General features: G+C 39.0%; 1 long non-coding RNA gene across 7 annotated transcripts in view; it reads left to right on the forward strand.

The window, feature by feature from the left end:
- The window catches only part of LOC126426836 (uncharacterized), a 409,903-nt gene extending 389,774 nt beyond the window's left edge, over positions 1-20,129 (forward strand). For 4 of the 7 annotated variants that reach the window (XR_007576437.1, XR_007576436.1, XR_007576438.1 and 1 more), the window contains exons 2-3: positions 7,879-8,069; positions 15,955-20,129. This is a non-coding gene — a long non-coding RNA (uncharacterized LOC126426836). Of the gene's footprint in view, positions 1-7,507; positions 7,762-7,878; positions 8,070-15,954 lie in introns of all 7 variants that reach the window. The other 3 variants (XR_007576435.1, XR_007576434.1, XR_007576433.1) reach the window with 1 other exon arrangement.
- The last annotated feature ends 228 nt before the right edge of the window (positions 20,130-20,357 follow it).

Below are 20,357 nucleotides of genomic sequence, written 5' to 3' on the forward strand. Positions count from 1 at the left end.
CCCAATGCCTTGGTCTGTTTTTGACCCATCAGTGAACCAAGTGATGTCACCCGTACGATGTCTAACTGTTTTTTCCCACTGCTCCCTGCTTGCAATTATTATATATTAAGGCTTGTCAAAGCAGATGGGAGTTATTGTATAGTTGTCTGCACCTTAGCAAGCCCCTTAGCTGCAACCCCCTGTTGTACCTTCTTCCACCACACTACAGCCCTGTAGGAAATCCTAGGTCTGATCGCTGTGGTGTATATCCAGTGCATACCCCTGGGGCTTAGGCCCCAGTTTTTGCCACAAAGCCCTTGCAGTACACACTAGAGTACTTTTTGCCTTGGAGCAGATACTGTTAATGTGAGGGGTCCATGTTAACTTCTCATCTAAGGTTACTCCTGGATATTTCACTATCCCCTTCACAGGTAGAGTTTCATTGAAGAGCTTTAGATTCCAACTTGAGTGTTGAATATGTCTCTTTGTAAATGGCACCTCAACAGTCTTAGGATTAATCTGCAGATCCTGTTTAATGCACTAATTTTTAACAGTGCTCAAACTTTCATGTGCCATATTTCTAACTGTATCAGAAAATTTGCCAAGTATTACTACGACAAAGTTATCTGCATATCCTTGGCAGACGCAGTCTTGAATTTAAATCCATAATGAGTTCGTTCACCACTAGATTCCGCAATAGAGGGGACAAAACTCCTCCTCGTGGGCAGGCTATAGTGTTGTTAATTACCATCTTTTCGTTCATCATGATAGCCTCTACCTTCCTTCCACGAAGCATGGCCCTGGTCCTCCCGCATATAGTGGTCCCCAGGTCAGGCACCTCTGCTGCCCTTACCATGGAATTGAAGGTCGTGTTACTGAAGGCCCCTCGATATCCAGGAAGATGCAGAGGGCTAGTTCTTGGAACTGAAGTGCTTTCTCCGCCTTCCAATGAGTTGGTGGAGAGCTGTCTCACATTATTTACCTGGTTGATATGCGCACTGGTTTGAATGGAGTGGGGCCCTACTTAGCCTCCTCTCCCCAACACATACATTAACCAGTTTTTCCACAGTTTTGAGAATGAAGGAGGACAGACTGATTGGTCTCGTATCCTTAGCCTTGGTATGATCAATTCCCCCTGGCTTTGGAATGAAGGCCACCTTCACTGCCCTCCAAGCACTGGGAATGATTCCTACTGCCAGGCTAACCCTGAATAGCCTGCATAGGACTCATATGAGCTTGAAAAATTCCATCTGGGTCACGTGACTTGGATGGTTGGAATGTTCCCACCACCCAATTGATTTTATTAAAGTTCACACACACTCCTTGGCAAATTCGCAGTCCTCTCTTCGAGTGCCTGAGAACCATTGTCTCTCCAGGATCACATTGTGGACTGTGTTGTCTGCCAGAGCATATTAAGGAAAGTGAGTTTTGAGGAGCAGTTCCAGCGTCTCATGTGTTGTCTTTGTATATTCCCCATCCTCCTTCCTCAATGTAAATCCTGGATTGGTTGGTACCCTAGTGACAATCTTGTGCAGTCTTGCTTGTGCAGCCATGCTCTACACTTCCTCACAGAATGCCTTCCAAGATGCCTCCTTTGCTTGTCTGATTGCAAGATTGTATTTGACAAGGGCATCATGATATTTAGCCCATTGTCCTTTACTTCTCACAATATTAAACAGTCTAAGTCCCTGTTTTCTTTGCATTTCTAAGTTGTTATTCCACCAAGGCACACTCCTATTTGTGCACTTCTTGGTGATTGTGAAGTTGTCCCGATATGAGGTCACTACGGCAGAGGTAACAGCATCTGCTACTTCCTCCATTTCTACTGGATTCCTTATCGAGGTTTTAATTTCAAATAATTCTAAATCAAGGTCCCTCCTATATGTATCCCAGTCTGCTTTCCTGGGATTCCTTTAGGTCATGGTCTGTCTGATTCCCATTTCATCCTTGAGTTTAATGTATATGTGGTCTGATGTGGATGACTCCAGCACTACATGCCATTGTTTGACATGGCTGTCCATCATCATGGAAGTAAAGGTTTTGTCAATTACTTCTTCCCTTCTGCTATTCCTGAATGTGGGTTCATTGCCGCTATTCAGGACCTCTAAGTTGTTAGCTGAAAGGAGTTCAAGAAGGTACTCACCTCTACATCTGGTGTCCTTGCTGCCCCACACTAGGTTGTGGGCACTGGTGTCACATCCCACCAGCAGTTGGTCACCTTGCTGATGGAAAAGTCTCTACCAGTCTCCTCACCTCCAAGAGAGGAGGAGAGCTGTCTTCATAAGGGAGGTATGCTGATACCAAAACAGTTTCCCTTGTGATGCCTTCCACATACTGAAGCATTTTAATGGTCACTAAATCCCTAGAGCACAAATCCACCACTGGCATGAAAGAAATTCCATTTCTTACATAGATGCTTGTTCTGGAGTTTCTTAGATTTCTAGCATAGATCAGCTTACCTCCAGTGCCACTGAGGCCCGATACACCACCTTTATATAAATACGGTTCTTGTATCAGGGCCACGTCCACTTCCTGCCTTCTCAGGCAGCGACTCAGGGCTGCAGAGGCCCCTTTTACTGTGCTGCAGATTAAACTGACAGTGACCTGCGAGAACACTAAAAACAATTTCAGGTCCTGCTCTCGCATCTCCTTCAGGGACTTCTCTCCGACCTCCTCTACCAGGGTTCATCCTTCCAGTGCAGCCTTCTGGTTGACCAATCTTCAGTCAGTACTTTTGGGTTCTGGGCCCCTATTTTCCCAAACTATGTCTTAGGAGAGACTTCCTTAAGGATCTTTGGTTCCCATATTGGTATCTTTGCAGTCTTAAGAAGCTCCACTGCCATCTTAACCAGCAACTTTGCATCTTTCCATTGGGATATCATGAGCACCTTTTCCTTAAGCCATTCCACCGTATGTACCCCCTCACAGACAAAGATGAGGGCACCACGATCTAGATAGACCCTCTGGAAGTTGGGTCTTGGGCCAGCCCCCCCCCCCCCCCCCCCTCCTGCCCCTCCCCAATCTTTTCAAAGAGGGCCATCTGTACAAGTTCTTCCTGCTATGAGGTGATGGCCTTCCTGGATAACTGCTACCCTAATAAGCGATAGTGCAGTGCTATAGGTCTGTTTCCCTATTTCTTGCCTCAGTTTTTTCTGAACTCTCTTATCCAGGGAGGAGGGAGTCTCTGATTCCTCCTTATCTGCTGGCTACCTGTCTTTGACCTAGTGGGGGTCTGCTTATCACCTTCAACCTGAGACAATTTTTTTCCTGTAGGTCTTAGGTACAAGTCCCTTTAATTCCCTCCACTTGTCTTTAGGAAGTCATTCTTTCCCTTCCTTTTTCCACTGTTCCCTGAGTAGTTTCCTCCTCTGAGCCCCAGACAAGCCTTTGAGCTGATCTAGCTCCTCGGTTACAGTTCCCACTTCTGGCTCAGGTCTAGACGGTGATTCAGTAATGGGAATGCCTCCCATCAGTACTGACCCCGATGTCTGGATATCTGAGGTCTCATTTTGCCCCTCAATTTGATTTTCTATATTTTCTTTAATCGTGTCCGTATTGGTTCCCCGAGATTTGGGAATCTACAAGGTCCACAACACATATATACGCGGTGTAAGGCTACTTACTCAGGGAGGTTGCCCGGTATCCCTGAGGCTACTTTTGCGACACATCTTCCCATGTGCCATGCACCCCTCGGCACGGATCGCATCACACCTTGGGTTGGGTCAGGGAGTTGGGTAGGACTAGGAGTGGATGGGGCAGATGGGATGTTGTGGGGTACTCTTAGTCTGATCCATCGGCTGAGGGCTTTCCAGCAGCAGTAGGTCCTCAACCTTCGGCATAGCCCTCAGCTTCACGCAGATACGCAAGCCTCTCCATCCACACGGACAATGCTTCGTCATGGCGGTGCCCCCCAGAGAGGATGCTAATACATACCTCATTTCAACAGTATGAGTATTAAACTGGTGCGAGTCTCCTGGGTTTTCCTTTGTAAAGGAACATTTGAAAACAGAGTTAAGCATTTTAGTTTTTGCTTTGTTACCCTCAGTTTTGCTTTCTGTCTCTTTTGCTAGTTTCTGTACCCTAAGTGTGGTGACACTAACATTCTTTGCGTATAACCAGAATAAATATTGTTTGACAATGTTCTGCTGTAGCACTTACTTAAGGCTTCACACGTTGCTCTCTTGGAGGCCAAATGTGTTTAATTTGGCACCTGTTTATTTATGATCATTTGCTTTGTTGTACACCTATTATGCAGCAATCTCTGTTTCTTTAGAAGTTTCTCTACTGTACCTGTATACCATGGGTCCCTCCCATTAGGAATAGTTCTACTGGGTACATATTTATCCAGTACTTGGTCAAATATACTTTTATGATTGAATATTCTCATTTATTCGGTTAAGAAGTTATTGTAATTGTTACCTGTAGAAATATGTTTCCTGATCAACCACATGGGGATCTTAGTTTTGTAATTGCCTCAACATTTTCTTGGCTGAAGTTCCTACATATTTTTTTTTGTGCAGTCTGAATTTAGTTTTGATAGTGATACAAATTGCTCTGCATGGTCTGATACTCCTACATGTAGAACTTCATTCCTTTCACATTGCAATTATAACTGCTTACAACATTATCAGTAAATGTTGAAGCATTTACTGTAACACTAGCGTTGTTGTTGTTGTTGTTGTCGTCGTCTTCAGTCCTGAGATTTGTTTGATGCAGCTCTCCATGCTACTCTATCCTGTGCAAGCTTCTTCATCTCCTAGTACCTACTGCAACCTACATCCTTCTGAATCTGCTTGGTGTATTCATCTCTTGGTCTCCCTCTATGATTTTTACCCTCCACGCTGCCCTCCAATACTAAATTGGTAATCCCCTGATGCCTCAGAACATGTCCTACCAACCAGTCCCTTCTTCTAATCAAGTTTTGCCACAACCTTCTCTTCTCCCCAATCCTATTCAACACCTCCTAATTAGTTATGTGATCTACCAATCTAATCTTCAGCTTTCTTCTGTAGCACCATATTTCGAAAGCTTCTATTCTCTTCTTGTCTAAACTATTTATCGTCCATGTTTCACTTCCATACATGGCTACACTCCATACAAATACTTTCAGAAACAACTTCCTGACACTTAAATCTATACTCGATGTTCACAAATTTCTCTTCTTCAGAAATGCTTTCCTTGCCATTGCCAGTCTACATTGTATATACTCTCTAATTCGACCATCATCAGTTATTTTGCTCCCCAAATAGCAAAACTCCTTTACTACTTTAAGTGTCTCATTTCTTAATCTAATTCCCTCAGCATCACCGACTTAATTTGACTACATTCCACTATCCTCATTTTGCTTTTGTTGATGTTCACCTTGTATCCTCCTTTCAAGACACTGTCAATTCCATTCAACTGCTCTTCCAAGTCCTTTGCTGTCTCTTAACAGAATTACAATGTCATCGGCGAACCTCAAAGTTTTTATTTCTTCTCTATGGATTTTAATACCTACTCTGAACTTTTTGTTTGTTTCCTTTATTGCTTGCTCAATATACAGATTGAATAACATCGGGGATAGGCTACAACCCTGTCTCACTCCCTTCTCAACCACTGCTTCCCTTTCATGCCCCTCGACTCTTATAACTGCCATTTGGTTTCTGTACAAATTGTAAATAGCCTTTCACTCCCTATATTCTACCCCTGCCACCTTCAGAATTTGAAAGAGAGTATTCCTGTCAACATTGTCAAAAGCATTCTCCACGCCTACAAATGCTAGAAACGTAGGTTTGCCTTTTCTTAATCTTTCTTCTAAGATAAATCGTAAGGTTAGTATTGCCTCATGTGTTCCAATATTTCTACGGAATCCAAACTGATCTTCCTTGAGGTCAGTTCCTACCAGTTTTTCCATTTGTCTGTAAAGAATTCGCATTAGTATTTTGCAGCCGTGACTTATTAAAACTGATAGTTCGGTAATTTTCACATCTGTCAACACCTGCTTTCTTTGGGATTGGAATTATTATATTCTTCTTGAAGTCTGAGTGTATTTCGCCTGTCTCATACATCTTGCTCACCAGATGGTAGAGTTTTGTCAGGACAGGCTCTCCCAAGGCTGTCAGTAGTTCTAATGGAACGTTGTCTACTCCGGGGCCTTGTTTCGACTCAGGTCTTTCAGTGCTCTGTCTAACTCTTCACGCAGTATCATATCTTCCATTTCATCTTCATCTACACTCGCTTCCATTTCCATAATATTGCCCTCAAGTACATCGCCCTTGTATAGACCCTCTATGTACTCCTTCCACCTTTCTGATTTCCCACTTGCGTACTGGTGAAAATTCAGATTTAGCCCATTAGTGTCTCTCTCTGCTTTTCAATGTGAAATAAATTAATGTGAAATAAATTTGCCATCAGTACTTGCATCTGTGTTGAAGTCAGCAAATGTAACTATTTGTCACACATTTTTCCAGTTTTTATTTTATATAACAATGTTTCAAATTTCTCTTGGAATACCAAGCTTGTGTGGTACCCAGGGATGTGATGCATTCTGACAATTAATATATTATATGTTTGTAACTTCCGTGCAACCACTTTCATTGTAATTCCTCCACTTAGATGGCTAAAACTCTCTCTGATTTCATAGTCTACCGAGGACTGAACTAGTACGCAAGAGCTTCCATACCCAGCAGCTCTATATAAACTGGTAGCCAGTTCATAGCCTGTAAGTTTATTGAGGAAGTGGATATTTTTAATTTTAAGCTACTGTTCATTTAGAAATATTACCTTTACTGATAGTTTCATAGTTTCTAAATGAATTTGCATATCATAAAGCTTGCTAGCCATTACTTCAGACCTACCTTAAATGTTCAAATACATAATAAAATTACCACTCCATACACTATCAGGTAAAGCATTTTTAAAACTACAAGGAGTTCCATTTATCTAATGACCGCACACACATGGCTGACTTTGCCAGCCACTGGAGCCATGCAGGCCTGTCGAGTGTATCCTGTGCCTCCCTGTTAGTGCCACAGTAAGCGCCTTTCCAGCCGGTGCCATTGGAACAGCAAAACAAACATCACGAGTCTAACAGTGACTCTGAAAATGCAGCAATGGCAATGCCGAAATACTCCAGTGCACAATGAGTGATCATTTATAATTTGTATGTGCATCCAGAACCCACTAATGTTGTCCAGAAGTTTTTAAATGCTCGAATTCCAAGTTATGATGCAACTCACAAGTTAGTGAAAAAATTTCGGAAATGGGAAGTGCTCATGACAAGAAGTGCAGAAGCCCATCTTGATGGCATTGCATATCACTTGGACAATATCCTTAAAAAGTCTTTTGGACATCTTTCACATTGAACACAAATTTCATGTACCTCTGTACAAAGAACTACTAAGCTATATGGGCTAAAGTCATATAAAGAAACAGTAGTGGAAGAATTTACCTAAACATGGTGATCGGGCTGTCCGTGTTAATATTTGCAAGTGGGTTTTGAAACATGTACCTGACAGTGAAGTTGGTTGATACCTCTTTCTGTTTTCAGATGAGGCACGACTCAATTTATGCGAGCATGTTAGCCCTCAAAACTGTCTATGTTGGAACACTGTCACAGCTATTCTGCTTCACGAGGAACCCATTCATGGCCAGAAAATAGTGTGGTGCATAGTTAGAGGTGACAGAATAATGGGCCCAATAATTTTAATGACACAGTTAACTGTGAAAGGAATGTGCAAGACTTTTGTAACCAATTTTAATGAGTAGAGTTAAAAGAATGAAGCATAGTATTTTTTCAACAAGGTGCAGTAGAGGCTCATATGGCAAATTTTTCTTTGCATACAATTCACAAAGTATTTTAACAACAATATCTGGCACAGTTGAAGTCCCAATTTAACCCTATCAAATATTTATTTGTAGGGAGCACTAAAGGCCAAAGTAGCACAACAAACCCACACATGTTACAGGAATTCAAGGATAATATCCATGAGTCAGTTCATTCACTTTCTCAAAGAGAAGTACATTGTGTGACAAATAATTTCTTCAGTAGATGTGAGGAATGTGTGGAAAAAAAATGGCATGTACTTCCAGCATCTCAATGCATGAAATAGGTGAGTACAAAATTTATTTACATATGCACTGGAAAGAAAAAAAAAAAATCACAACACCAAAACTAATTAATGTAGAGTAATTAAAAATTGTAGGAATAGATTTGGCTAGATAATATTTTTAAGTATGTAACATTGCAAGGTTACGGGTTACGTAAGTGCAAGATACCATTGCAGATATGAAATGCTGGTGAATTAATAAGCGGTGTAACCACCAGAACTTTGAATGCAAGCGTGCAAACGTGTATGCACCATGTTTTACTGGTGGTGGATGTCAGGTTGTGGGATGGAGTTCTATGCCTGACACACCTGGTCGATACAGGGATGGTTAATACTGTTTGTGGATGAGGCTCGAGTTGTCATCCAGTGATGTCCCACTTGTGTTCAATTGGAGGCAGATCTGGTTATCAGGCTGACTCAGGTAACACATTGACACTGTGTAGAGCACGTTCGGTTACAACAGCGATATGTGGGTAAGCATTATGCTGTTGGGAAAAAAACCTGGATTTCTGTTCACAAATGGCAGCATTACAGGTCGAATCACCAAACTGACATACAGATTTGCAGTTAGGGTGCATGGGATAACCAGAAGAGTGCTCCTGCTATCATAGAAAATCACACCCCAGACCGTAACTCCAAGTGTAGGTCCAGTGTGTCTAACACACAGACAGGCTGGTTGCAGGCCCTCGACTGCCCTCCTCCTAACCGACACAAAGCCGTCACGGCACCGAGGCAGAGGCAGCTTTCATCAGAAGACACAACATACCTCAACCCTGCCCTCCAATGAGCTCTCACTTGACATCACTGCAGTTGCAAATGGTGTCGGTTTGGGATCAGTGGAATCCGTGCTACAGGACGTCTGGCTCGGAGCTGTCCTCAAAGTAACTGATTTGTAACAGTCCACTGTGTCACTGTGGTGCCAACTGCTGCTCATGTTGCTATTGCAAATGCCATACAATGCTCTAGAGCCGTACGCCAAACGTGACGGTCTTCCCTCTCGGTAGTGCTGTGTGGCCATCAGGAGCCCGTCTTCTTGCGACTGTACGTTCTCGTGGCCACTGCTGCCAGCAATAATGTACAGTGGCTACATTCCTGTCACGTCTTTCTGCAGCAATGTAGAACTACCATCTAGCTTCCCATAGCCCTATTAAATGGCCTTGTTCAGACACAGTGAGGTGTTGATGGTGGCATCTTTGACACCTTAAAGGCATTCTTGACTAAAGTGCGCATCATTTATGATGGCGGCCGAGTTTAGGTTTGTTCTGTCCATCAAAACACAGTCAGCCAACAGAGAGAACAACGTTGCCAGAGCTCGACTGCAGTGCAGAGCATGGACGAGTGTCTTTAGTTTTAGAAACGTTCAGTCATAAATAAAGTAATTGAACAAAAGCAATGTCTTGATAGCTGACTTTCTTTTATAGAAAGTTTGGAAAAAGCATTCTTAATACCAATTGCTTAATATTCTATTAATTAATTAAACCAAACAAGCAATAAGCCTCCTAATTCAGGTGATAACAAGGAAAGGTGTTTGTATCATTCTCACTAACCACTTTTTCGCAATAAAGAACAGTGGTAATCGTTTATTTCCTATTGAACTTCAACGAAACGTGAGTAATTCATAATCATACCAACAGTGTTTGTCGGTATTTTGCGTGATAGTTTAAAGTCCTCTGGGAGATATGCTGAACGATGAGCTGCGTTAGCGTAATAGTTAAAGTGTATGACTGCTAAGCGAAAGGTTCTGAATTCAAACCTTGATCAGTGCTCAATATTTTCTTTATTTAAATACAATATCAAAGTGTCTTACTTCATGAATTTTATTCGTTTGAATGTAATTTTTTGAAATTTCTAGTGGCAACTAAAATCAACCATACAGAAAGTATGCACTGTGGACTTTTACCTCTGCAAACTCTGAAAATTTCGTGCAATGGTTTACTGCATCTAATGCTGCACAATAACTGCACTGAACATCAAAATAAAAGTAAGTCATTTATGGGGGGAAGGTATCAGTCAAGAAGATGTGTAAAAATCAAATTTTTGGGACAAATAGTTTTTGTGAAATCGAATGATAATGTGTGTCATAGCAGTTGAAACACGATGTGTCTGCACAGGCGAGCAGTGCAGTGATGACAAAATCACGCACATCGCGGAATGCGGGGAGCACGTCTCTGTAGCAGCGAAAGGGTTAATGCGGCCGTGGTGGCTTTACTTCATAAACTGCACACTTCCCCCTAAACGTAAGTTTGTGAACTATACTATGGCGTTGCTTCTCTTGGCATGTACAACTGGCATCGCAGCAATCTCCCGCGTCTGGGCAGACATGCGCGAACCACCAAGATAAAAGAATGGAACTATAACATCATTTCACCATGTTCACTCTCAAAGGTAATTAATGCTCAGGACCATTATAGCATGTATGTAAAGCAAGATGGTGATACTGGCATCACTCCTATGTGACTGTCCCAAAATCGGAACAGCACCATCTTTCAGATGTAGCAACAAGCCTACCTACTTCAGCTTATGTTGCACATCTCCTCCTTGCTGTTGCTCACCATCTACTGCACCACGTGTGCAATGGTCAGATAAATGGAAGATCCTGTAGTTTGGTTGCAATGTAAAGGTGAGTCGAATACTTGCTCTGCGTGTTAATATTGGGCCAGATGAAGTTTGGAAAATTAGCCCATTTCTCTATTTTCTCTGCATGTGAGCATTTAAGGCAATGGCTTGTTTGTTTTTACAGCTGCTCTAGCACACTATTTCATCAACAGCTTTGTTTTTGTCTGATGTTATTCTCTTCTTACTAGATCCAATCAGTTATTGCCCGTGCATTGCAAAACTAGCCTTTTCGTAACTGTTGTCATCAAGAAGGTTTACAACAGAATTGACACATTCTTTTTCTACAGTGCTTATCACATTTCTGAACTTTACCTTATGCTTAACAACACCTGACATCTCTTTAGCAGACTTTGATACAAAGTTTGAAACATTGCGTGCTTGTCTCTGAATATTTTGACTTGAATATTTTGACTTGTATTCATTTTTGGGTGACTGCAGAATTGTTTTTTGAAGATTGTGTGTATGTTTTCGAAGGCTCACTTTTACACATGAGTCTTAACACATTGGTGCTATCTTCTACATTCCCAAGTACAAACTTTTTATTGGTTTCATTTCAGATATGTGTAAAATATCGTTCCTCATCTGCTATTGCTACGCAATTATTTTCTAAATTGTACTTTTTCATTTTTTTTCAATGTAGAGTATTTTTCTTTTACACATGAGCTAAATGTTTCAAAACTATTACTTTTGTCCACTTTTAAACTATTTTGCATTTTTATTTGTGATACTTCATCATTTTTGCAGTGCTTGAATTATTGAGGCCTTGTCTCATATGATAATGGTGTTCTGTTTTTTACATGTCTTTGTTACACAAGCAGCATATGATTATGAGTAGGCCACCATTACCAATATCATATTTGTTCTGCTACAGTTTTTGTGAAACCTCTATTTACAACTATAACCCTGGATACCTTTCCTAACTATTTTGTAATGCACATTACAATTATTACCACATTTTACTTAACTTTTATCAGAGCAGTTTACCCTAGTCCAATCATTGCCATCTTGTGAAACTCAACTATCAAACTAAAATGTTAAATGGCATTAACAGCATCCCCCTTACACAGAGGCAATCTTAACTCCTTAACAGTAAGTTGAGAGTTGCACTAATAGTCTCTGCCTCAGGTATGAAAATGGCTTCAGAATGGATGAACATAACATGTGGATTGTCACAAGGATCATTACATGACCCACTCCTTTTTGTAATCTACATAAATGATCTTCCATTGACTATAAGGGTCAGTTCAAATACTGTAATATTTGCTGATGACACAAGCATACTAACTGAGAGTCCAAACTGAGTCCTGGCAGTCATATCTCAGATGAGAGCTTAATATGCATACAAGTGTTTTGCAGCTAACGGTTTAAGTCCTAACCTCACACAAACTCGTATTATGGAATTTCAAGCAAACAATAATTACTTTTTAACAACACAAGTAGACATTAATGGTCATACATAAGTTAATGAAGAAGCTCTGTTTGAATATGCTATGCCAATAGATGCATTTCCTATTGTGTTGACCTAAAGACAAGAGCAGTGGTTTATTTTGCATGATTTCTAACCCTGCTGCCTTATGGGATTTCTTCTGTGGCAGTGCAATTAAAGTAAATAAAGTTCAGCAGAACTGACCAGATAACTGTATATATTAGATGGGTATTTTTAAGGAGCTTGGAATTCTTATTCATTTACTTCTTAACATTTTTGTTGTTGATAAAGAAAATCAGGTTCAATTGAGCTGTGATATTCACATTAAGAATACAAGACATGAAAATAATTCTCAACCAGACATTGCTTTGTTGTCCAGGGTGGAGAATAGAGCTATGTATGCTGTTGATAAGATACTCAGCAGGCTCCCATCTAACATAAAGCCAAAAATTTGGGATCCCTACCAATTCAAAAAATAATTAAAAACACATCTCATTACTCACTGTTTCTGTAAATTATCTGGGCTTTCATAATTGGGGGATCTAAATTTCTGTTATGGGCATGGTAGATAATAGTGTTTATGAAACTCTATAACAAGTAACAATGCACTTTAAACAGGACTCAGTATTTATAGATGTAAAAATATTTTCTTTGAAAGAGAGAACAGTAATTAAGTGAATACTACACTACTAATTGTGGATAAACAGCAGTCATGTAATATAACTAAGTATGTAAATGACATAAGGTGGAATAGCATTGAGCAGTGGAGTGATAGTTCTCAATATGTAACAGAGATGGCTAGCCGAAGTGGCCGTGTGGTTCTAGGCGTTGCAGTCTGGCACCGCGAGACCACTACGGTCGCAGGTTTAAATCCTCCCTCGTGCATGGATGTGTGTGATGTCCTTAGGTTAGTTAGGTTTAACTAGTTCTAACTTCTAGGGGACTAATGACCTCAGAAGTTGAGTCCCATAGTACGCAGAACCATTTTTTGTAACAGAGATGGAATTTCTGTGCTTTGTTTGTCTCATATTAATGTACACCTTCATTCATTACACATACCTGAGGATTCTCATTGGTGGGGTCTAGGGAACATGATAAATAAATGAATGAATGAATGGATGTGTAATGCTCTTTACCTTATGAATAACTATTTTTGTTTTTGTTTTTGTTTTTGTGAGTGTTGCAAGCTTGGAGAGTAAGCAACAGTTTAAGGGTGCAAAAGGCCTTAGGGTCAAACATCAGTATTTGCAATTCTTTTTACTTCTTTTTCTATTATTGCTTGCTTCACCTCTGCTAGTGATTTAAAAAGTGAAAAATTCCAAGCTGCTCCCACTGTGAGACTACATTAAACTGAAATTACTGCCTGTGTTCATTGTTAGAGAGCTTGCAATTAAAAAAAATTAATAAAAAAAACAAAGGGTATATTGTGTGGTGTAGGACCATTAATTAATTTATTTATTTATTGGTGCTGTGTATCTATAACTGCACAGTATAAAAATATATTGGGCTATTTCTTAAGTACTATAAACATTTCTTGAACTTTTACAAGTCATTCTTAGCAAGAAATGATACTATACAATATTTTGTTTATTTGTACACTCTACTAATGCAATCCAAACTGGCACTACAGTTCTGTGTTTCTACATAAAGTGAAGTTGTGCTTGACAGGTAATCCTTCACAATCAATTTGAAACTGTTTACTTCCATTTGTTTACTTGTTTTATGTAATTCTTTATAAAATTCAATGCCATGACATAATATGCCATTCTGTAATAGTGGTGCATTTCTCTGTTATACATGTACAGTATATGGGGTGTGAAAATTTATAACAAAGAAAAGGGGAAAAGATTTCCTCAGTATTAATTTAGAATGCTTGATAAGCATTTGTATGACAAACAGATGCAGAATAGTTGTTATTCAGGTGAAGAGTTACCAAAGGACAATCTGCAAATTTGAGTGGGAGAGAACACATACTTAAACTATTGTCACACAGAGCAGGAATTCAGATGTCAACATTGGCTGAACTGAGTTTCTGATATCAGAGTGAGAAAAATGCATGTCGAGGAGTACTTCCAAACATGCAGACCAATACTGAGCATGTCAGATGTTCTAAACACACATCTGAATGTGGACAAATGAGATGGAAGAACGCCAACCAAGTTACTGGCAGGTCATCTCTTCCTTTGGTAGTGCTAGAAAGAGCATCAAGGCCACTTAAGACATGAGATTAATTACATGTTTTGACAGATGTGATGAAAGGAAAGGAATGTTTGTACAACTTGCAAACTATTATAAAAAAACTCTCCCAGTTAGATTGTAACTGGGGTATGTTGAAAGGTGAAAATCTTTCACCCACAGCTATGCAGTCCAAAGGAGTGTTGTGTAGAATTTTTAAATGAGCCAAAATGTGTTCAACATTCATACCAACAAGAAAAGAGAAGGCATGCAAAGTTCTTAGATTTGTCTGTTAATTATGCAGTAAGTAGGGCAAAATTGTGCAATTTTGCATAAAATGGAATTTGGTTGAGCACTATGTTCACAAAAAGCTAAAACAACTCCATTGACATTCAAGGCACTTGGCCACAATTTACTTTATGGTGTGTGTGTGTGTGTGTGTGTGTGTGTGTGTGTGTGTGTGTGTGTGTGTGTGTGTGGTGTGTGTGTGGTGTGTGTGTGGTGTGTGTGTGGTGTGTGTGTGTGTGTGTATGTGGGGGGGGGGGGGGGCTGTTTGCACATTTCCTTTACATTGCATACATCATTAAACGTTTGTATGGATATTATTCAGGAGTTAAGCGTTAGGCCTATAAGTGCAAACATGTGAATGGGAATAAAAACTATTCAAGCAGTTTTACACAGCCAGTTGTGAAGTGCACCGGCACAAACTGTACCAGTTCACATTTGTCGAAACCATCTTTGTCTAGCCAAGGAAAACTTGATGTTCAGCACAACAGTTTTTTACATTTGTCGAAACCATCTTTGTCTAGCCAAAGAAAACTTGTTGTTCAGCACAACAGTTTTTTACATCTAGATGTGCAATATGAGATTTTCATGCTGCAGCAGACTGTGTGCTGATATGAAACTACCTGACAGATTAAAACTCTGTTCTGGGCCGAGAGTCAAATTTGGGACCTTTGCCTTTCGCAGGCAAGTCCTCCACCAAATGAGCTACCCAAGGACGTCTTACGCCTCATCCTCACAGCTTTAGTTCTGCCAGTATCTCATCTCCTACCTGCCAAACTTCACAGAAGCTCTCCTGTGAACCTTGCAAAACTAGCACTCCTGGAAGAAGGGATACTGTGAAGACATGGCTTAGCCACAGCCTGGGGATGTTTCCGGAATGAGATTTTCACTCTGCAGTGGAGTGGAGTGTGTACTGACGTGAAACTTGCCCGTGAAAGACAAAGGTCCCGAGTTCAAGTCTCAGTCGGCCACACAGTTTTAATCTACCAGCAAGTTTTAGAAATGAGTGTGTGTCATATTATGCATCAGCAGCTAGGTAGTGAAGTGCTACTGCTTGGTCATGCTGCACTAATACAGTGAACTGTTGTTTATGTAGGGGCCTTATTTCACTTCTTTTTAATCGTTTTGGAACATTTCAGATAGCATAAATGTGTCTATACCCGTTTTCCACTTATTGCTTGTGGTACTATTGTTGTAATGTACTAAATTATAGAGTGTTGAAGAAATGACAGTTGTGATTAGCCAAATAGTCAGCTTTGACTAACTGAAGTTTACTGTTGTAAGGTTTTATTTTCTGTCCATTGCAATTTTAAGTGAATAATTTGAGTATACACCTCCCAAAGTCAAGCCTGTATGCTTTATCAAAATCTTTGTTTTATGTTTCAGACAGAAGATAGGAATGAAGTGCCAACCTGTTCTAAACTGGGAGTGCAGTCTGTAGCAAATTATGTGGAGAGTTTGTGTAGCAACAGTAGTAATACAAGGTGTCCAACAAAGGACTTGCTAACATTAGAATTAAATAGCATGAAAATAGTAGAACAGACATTATGTTTATTGTGAAAGCAGTAAGAACTTTATACAGAAGCTTTGAAATAATAGTTACAAAACATGGAACTGTCATAGCAAAACAATGTACTTATAAATAATACTCCAAAGTTCAGAGCAATCAGTTAATCAATTTCATATGGAGAGGCAGCTTGTAAATGTTGGGCCGGTGGCAGCTGTAGTTACTCCTGAAGATGTCACCATAGTTTCTGAAAGAATACAGCAGAATATGAGGAAATTTGCCCAAACAATTTCTATAGAGGCTGTTTTGAAGTGTTCAAGCATGCATACACTACTGAGAAATGGTCCACATCTGTTCCTATTCAAAATACAAAGCCACCGGGTCATATCTGTAACCACTATGAGATAAAGGGCTTACTGCAGACCAAATTCTCACAATATTTGAAGGATTTGGTGCTGGCTGCATCTGGTTTACTGGTTAGGGATACATCCATCTGAATGTGTTGGAGAATAAGAAAACTGGCAATTTTGGGGTACCAAAAAGCCCCTTTTGTATGAAGAAAAACCATTGCATTCTCCTAAAGCTATTGTTTAGGCTTGTGATATGCAGCAGGCATACAATCAGCCCTTACATCATGCAAGAATCAGTAGCTTGTAAACATTACTTTATAATTTTTGAAAAGTTTGTCATCAAACAGTAAGCATTAGAGCATCAATGTGCACTGAGTGATTCATGCAAAATGGGGCCTGACCACATCCAACCAAACAGGTGTTCCACTTTCTTGAGGAATACTTTGAGAATAGGGTCATTGTGTGGATTATCCCATTTTTATGGACAGAGGCATGGAAAGGGTCCATATTCACTCAGTCTGACTTTTGGGACTACTTTTCTGGGACACGTTGAAATACATTATCAACTGGGACCATCCCACCACACTGGATGAATATGAACTGTTTGCATTGCAACTGAATTCTTAATAAAAAGAAAATATGGCTTCGAATTCAATTTTTCTGAATCTACAAGAGAAAATGCTCAGTCAGCTACATGCATTGACAATATTTTAACGAATTATGAATTTGAAGATGGATATAAATTTTGTCTAGATCTAGGAATTTCTGATCATTCAGCATTATTCATTGAGCTACCCCGAGCAGGTAGAGAAGTCCCATGTAAAAAAGCTTATGTAAAAAGGATCTTCAACCAAGAAACTTTGACTCTATTCCATGATAAGCTCAAGGAAACAGAATGGCACTTTGATAAAAATATTTCATGCACAGCAAATTTTGAAGCATTTCTAGGGGATTTTCTAAGTGTTTTCAATGAAATGTTTCCACAAAAGACTTATTTTAATAAAATGACAAAATTAAAATGGATCACTAAAGGTCTAAAAATCTCCAGTGCTAAGAAAAGGCAGCTACATAAGGAACCAAGACATAATAAAAAAAATTGAATTTATTGAATATGTTAAACGATACAAAAGTACATTTAAGAAAGTTGTCAAAGCAGCAAAGCAAATGACAAATAATAAATTATTCTTAAAACATGAGAATAAATCAAAGGCAATGTGGTCAGTTGTAAAGCACGAATTAGATATCAAAGCCTCTAGACATGGAATTAGTACAATTAAGCTTGAAGATGAGATCATTGTAAATCCGACTTGAATTTCAGAATGCTTCAATGAGTTCTTCATTAATGTAGTGAAACCAGAGGTTAATATTGCAGATTATGAGAAAAATGTATGTCCCTTTGGACTAAATCATAATTCTGAATGCCTCTTTAAATTCAAAACAGTTTCAACAATAGATCTACAAAAAATTATATTAAAACTAAAATACAAAAATTCTGCAGGTTGGGATGGAATACCAGCAAAAGCCCTTAAATTTGTGTGTAAAATAATAGGATACCCACTATCTAAAGTAATAAACCAATCCTTTGAACAAGGAAGCTTCCCAGAGGTACTGAAGTATGCGGAAGTAAAACTGTTGCTCAAAAAAGGATCAAGAGAGGACATGGGGAATTATCGTCCCATCTCCCTCCTTCCAGTCCTATCAAAAATCTTTGAAAACGCTGCTGCTATGCAGATTCAAAATTTAATGGAGAAATATGATATTATTACGGAAAACCAATTTGGTTTCCAGCATGGCAAAAGTACTACTGATGCAATTAACAAGTTTATCGACAAGATCAGCACATCATTAGACAACCATAATAAAGTAGCAGGAATATTTTGAGATCTCACAAAAGCCTTTGACTCTGTAAATCACGCACTGCTCATCTATAAGCTTGACAAGAGTAATGTACTAAATTGGCTTACTTCATACTCATCAAATAGGAAACAAAGAGTGATTGTCTCATCAAATGCAGGAAATTACTATTCAAAATGGAAAACAGTAGCCCAAGGTGTCCCTCAAGGCTTGATTCTAAGACTTATTTTGTTTTTGTTCTATATAAATGATTTACCGAACAATATAAATGCTCCATTGATTTTATTTGCATATGACACATCTGCATTAACTGAAAACCAGAAGCCCAAAAAAATCCCTCTCTACATAATAAACACAATGAACAAACTAGAAACATGGTTCCAACTGAATGGATTAAGATTGAACGTCCGCAAAACCCACATCGTCCAGTTCAGAACAAAACAGTCAAAGCCCCAAGAAATTAAAATAACTCATAAAAATCAGGATATAGAAGAAGTGGATTCTGTCAAGTTTTTAGGGTTAAACTTAGATAAAAATTTAAATTGGAATAAACATGTTGACTACCGGCTAAACAAATTATGTAGCTTTGCATTTGCTATGCAAATATTAGCTGGTGCAACAGACATGAATACAAGAAAAATTGCATACCACAGCTACTTTCAATCAGTTGTAAGGTATGGTATTATTTTTTGGGGAAATTCAAGCAATATATTGCGCATACTAAAGTTGCAGAAAAGAATAATAAGGAACATGTGTACTGCCCATCCAAGGACATCATGTTGCCTACTATTTGAAAAACAACAGTTATTAACAGTTCCCTCCTTATACATCTACGATATTATCATCTTTCTACATAGCAATTTAGAGTTATTCGAGAAAAACTGTTTCAATCACACATATAACACGAGTAACAAAGACAATTTTATGCTTCCCACTAATCGCTTAAATCTATATGTGCGGTCTCCTTAGTATATGGCAACGAAAATTCATAACAAGCTAAAAGGAAAGAATGTTCTGAGTATGAACCTAGAGACACTGAAATCAAAGCTATATGATATACTTGTCAAACGCTGCTACTACACTGTTGGGGAGTTCATGAAGGATGAACTGAACATTTGAGCGGGATAAATTTACATATAGTCTTGTGTGTAAATGTAGCTATCCATCACAAAAAGGAGGAAAGAAAAATAAAAGTTTATATTAATGTTAAAATTCTTTGTACCAATTAGGCCTAAGTTAAGTTATCCATTTTTTTGACCTGTCTCCTGTACACTAATCATATGATTGGAAATTGTATGTTATGAGACAAATAAAACACTATTCACTATTCATTTCCATACATTTCAAGATGTGTTAACAAATGATGATCAGTGAGCATTTTGAAAAGATTGTGATGTGATTGCAAAGGCTGCTTGCTAAAGATAAATTTATTTATGCATGCTGATAAAAGCGGACATTATACAGTGCCTTAGCAGTTTTTCTATGTAGTATTCATAACTTCTGTACAAAATTCTTTGTGTTCAAAATTAATCTGCCATTCATTCAATTTTTTTCTTTTCTGTGTTAGTTAATTATAAATCAGGGAGTCCTTGGTTGGCTACCCTTTATATTTATAGTTAATGAAAACCCAGCAACTACACACACAATTCTTCAGTCCGCAGATCTTCAAACTTCCACTCCTAGGTACTCCACAATGAAGAAAAGGGAGCAGAATGATAAATATGGTCCTGCAATTGAGTCAATCACTAATACACTGCAGGAAGTTGATGATGAAACAGATATTTTTGCTAAATTTTTGGGAGTGTAAATCAGAAAAATTGTGCCGAGGAGAAAAGGGATGTAAATCTAATATTAATGAAACTCTTGTGTAAATCATTAAATGAATAAATTTTATATTGGAATGTAATTTGCTTTAGGACTATGGAGTTATAATCTGCACTTTTCTTTTTCCTTCCTCTTTTTTTTAACTGTGAACTCTGTTCTTCAATATTCGCTGTAGAACTTCATGCTACATTCACGCCAAGAGTTTGGAAAAGGTAAATATAATGTTCTAGGCAGCAATTTATGCTGGTACATGT

Source organism: Schistocerca serialis, chromosome 11 (assembly GCF_023864345.2).
Source record: "Schistocerca serialis cubense isolate TAMUIC-IGC-003099 chromosome 11, iqSchSeri2.2, whole genome shotgun sequence".
Classification (NCBI taxonomy): domain Eukaryota; kingdom Metazoa; phylum Arthropoda; class Insecta; order Orthoptera; family Acrididae; genus Schistocerca; species Schistocerca serialis.